The sequence below is a fragment of the Poecilia formosa genome, unplaced genomic scaffold, assembly GCF_000485575.1.
Source record: "Poecilia formosa unplaced genomic scaffold, Poecilia_formosa-5.1.2 Scaffold118, whole genome shotgun sequence".
In the NCBI taxonomy this organism is placed as follows: domain Eukaryota; kingdom Metazoa; phylum Chordata; class Actinopteri; order Cyprinodontiformes; family Poeciliidae; genus Poecilia; species Poecilia formosa.
In genome coordinates this window covers 498,759-502,720 of record NW_006800057.1, presented here as the reverse complement: position 1 = coordinate 502,720, position 3,962 = coordinate 498,759, and positions in this window count along the sequence as shown.

The following is a 3,962-nucleotide window of genomic DNA, read 5'->3' as shown; positions in this document are numbered from 1 at the left end:
CACTAAGAAAAGCAGAGAGTGTTTGAAACATAAGTGCCCCTGATGCATATTCATCACTGTCTGGAAACTTTTCACATTAAATGAAAACAGTTTGACTCTAGTAACCAACACTTTTTTTCATTCACTTCATCACTCTCACAGACAACGAAGCGAAAAAAAGGAAAAAAAAAGCAACATCCGACTGCAGCGCGCTTTGAGCCGTGTCTTCGGCACCATGAAACGTGCATTCCTGTTTCCGCCATCACTCCACATTTGTGGTTCACCAGAGAGCCGAGTGCCTCTTCAGAAATGGTTTAATTTTTAACGGCCTGAAAAAGGACTAAACCCATCAGATTAACTCCACAGAGAGACAGATTAAGGCACGGAACGGGGCCAAAGTGAAGCAAAAGTAAATGTTAAATATCCAGTTGGATCTTTCAGTCTGAAAGTTTTATAAATTTTAAACACATGAAGATTAATGTTACTTTTATATAACATTATTTCAAACAGCCACTGTTGAAGATTCTTTCTTCTTTGTAAGCACATTACACACAGTGTACTCACAAATACTTGAGGCGCCTCTAAAAATGCTTATGCCTCTTTTAATAGTTCAATCACTGGTTATACTTCAATATCCATTAAAGCTGCAGTACGTAACTTTTATAAAAAATATATTTCTTTATATATTTGTTATAACTTAGCATCATCAATCATGCCCATGCACTCATCGCTCACCACCCACCCTTCTGACCCCTCATTTCTGCTGCGTTATACCTTCTCCCATTCAGCAAAGCCTTTTGGGAATGCTAAGGCTATTTAGCATTACCAACAATGACAGTGAATAAGGGGTATTGTGTAATTGGTGAGTTCTTTCTCAGCTATTAATGAATTTAGCAGTATGTACTAGGGGTTGATTAACAGTACTAAGACCCTCCTCTGGACTATGATTGGTTATTTTTGTTTGGTAGTTGTGCATTTCTTCAGACAGCAGCTCAGGAAGGAGGTGGGGAAGATTGATCTTTTCACAAATTATCTGTCTCATATGAAACTGTCACAACATGGTGACAGTTTAAACAAAAATGTAAAAAAATATATGTTTTTATAAAAGTTACATACTGCACAGTGGAAACCATCTTAGCAGTACCACAGAAACTAACATCCCCGGTGCTTCTTATCTCCACTCCAGCAAGGAAATGCAAGTTAGCAGCATGTCAAGTAGCACTGCTCTGAGGTATTTCCAAGTCTTACTTTCAAATATTTTAGATGTGCTCTACGGAAAAGGCCACGACTAGGCGGGGCTCCACTGTATTTGTGTTTAATTTCAGTACATGGAGCTTATTTGAAAGGCTGAGTAACCTCTGGGTCACCCTGCAGAGCTACATCACTGGACTCTGTGACCTTCAGGCTGAACCTCCAGAGGTTTCTCTGTGGAGCTCCCTCAGAGTTTCCCTCCAGACGGGATGACCTTTAGGCCTCCTGCATGAACTTTGACCCTCATCTGGCCCAGCAAGAAGATATTCACTTAAAAAAAACAACAGGAGTCACAGAGGGAGAACCAGGAAGATCATTAGACTGATCTGACAAAGACTGCAAGAAAACCAGGAGTATAACAATCAAGATGGGTGATCAATGATCAATGATCATCTTATAGATATATAACATATATAAGATGACATTGGTTTTGTCTTGACCTTCATTGCATGAAACTTCTCTACCTCATTTCAAACATCAGATTTTTTTTTTATTTCAAGAAATAAGGATCGTTTTCATTTTTTTAGGTTTTATTCTTTCATATTTATCCTACAGACCTTTCAGTGAGTCAGACCAGAGGATGAAAACAAAGCCAGTCAGTAGCTCTTCAGTTAGTGTTTGACGTCAGAGGAAAACTAAGTAAACTATCTCTGTGTCAAAAAAAAGAAAGAACGCTGTCTGTTGTAACATTTTTATTAACTTGCTCAGTGATAGCTTAAAGCACCAAAGGGATCGCAGGTATGAAACACTGTGAAAGGAACCTCTAATAATATTGAAACTAAACATAATTATTCAGTAAACACATGTCTGTTAGCTTGTCCATGGGCAAGTGAGAGGAGAGGAGAGGCTCAAAGGTTAGGGAACCAGAGGATAAAACAGAAAAAAGGCAAACTGATTATGAGCTCAAAAAAAGAAAAACAGTCTCATTATCTCCCCCTTGTTCCTTGATGAGTTCACAGGGGAGCTTATTAGTCTCATCACTCCCGTCAATTACCAGTGCAGAAGCTCCCCCTTACACCCCCACCCACTCTATACTGCCTAGAGCCTTTTTTTGTTTTCCTTTATTTAACCGAGTTGGTGTATACTCAACTCTGTATTTTGAGAATCTTCTGATCATGTTCATAATTCCAGAGCTGTGTTTGAATTGGAAAGCTAGGTCAGAAGTTTTCCTACCTAACACTGGATTCAAAAAACAAATAGCAGTAAAGACCTGCTGATCAAAACATGGCGGTCAAGTTTGACTAAGTGAGCAATGTGTGTTCCTTTTTTTTTCCATTGGGTCACAGCTGTCGTCATTTCAGTGTCTAAACATGACACCACAAATACAATCCAAAGAGAGACTTTGCTGCAGCAGAGGGAGGACAATGGGGAAAACATTTTCCTTGCAGCATCATTTTCAAAGTATGTTTTGGTCTCAGGGTGTTATCACACCAATGGTGTTCTTCTTGGTCAAAAACACAAAAGCCTTAGAATGGGGGAAATTAAGCATTTAATACACCACAGAGTTTCTCCACTTCCAAAGAATGGAGTGGTGTGTCATTTCTTAGTAGGTACACTTCAACTCAGAGACGGACTCTAAAAAAAATTCTGAAAAAACGTGATTTTTATGTTGCTGGGCAATATGGAGTTTCAGCTCCCTTGAAAGCTCTTCTGCTGGGTTCTGGTCTGGAGACTGGCTAGGTCACTCCAGAACCCTTACATGCTTCTCATTGAGCTGGTCCTTGCTTTGTGCTGGGTGGGTGCTTTAGGTCACTGTCATGATGGGACCAGCCACCACATATCTATGCTCTTATTGATCTAATTGAGGGTTGTTCTCCAAAATCTGGTGCTATGCGGCCCCATCCATCTCCTCCTCAATACGATGCATCCGTCCTGCAACTTTTACATCATGATGGTTGGGAAGGGGTTTTTAGGGTTGACTTCCATCACTGCCATGAATTATTTATGACTTATCACGTGAACAAGCTTATTCACGTGTGACTTTAATTTAATTCCTTAATTAATGAGAACACAAATTGTGAAATTGTGATTTTTCAGCAGTAGCAGGAAGTAGACAAATATTTGTGCACATTTGTATCTACATCCAGTGAGAGGTGGAATTCTTGCTGATTGGTAGGTGATCGAATACCTAATTCAGTAAAAGGCAAGTCTCTATTCCTGGGAAAAACTTGTATCAAATACTTATTTACCCCACTGTGTATTTACCCCATTCCTAGCAGTTTTAAGAATGCCATGACACAGTTGTAATTTTTTCCAGCAAATGTCTCTTCAGCTCTCCTCTCCTCTCCTCTCCTCTTCTCTTCTCTTCTCTTCTCTTCTCTTCTCTTCTCTTCTCTTCTCTTCTCTTCTCTTCTCTTCTCTTCTCTTCTCTTCTCTTCTCCTCTTCTCTTCTCTTCTCTTCTCTTCTCTTCTCTTCTCCTCTCCTCTCTTTTTCTGTCCTCGGCGAACACAGAGAGGAAGGACACTGCCAGGGCCTGGCTCACTCTCCCTGCCTAATCATAAACCTGTTTGCACACAGATTGTCTATGTTAACCAAATTAGTTATGAAGCAAATGTTATAATGTAATCCTCTTAACACAGCGGGGCTATCCCGTCCAGACAGAAATGTGTCATTCATTTATGCACTAATCATGATCAATTATGCTCTGTTGTTAATTTCCGGTTAAGATGGCTGATTGATTCTACTCGGGGGTCTGCTTATTTTTCCCAGATATGCATTTTTATTGAAACAG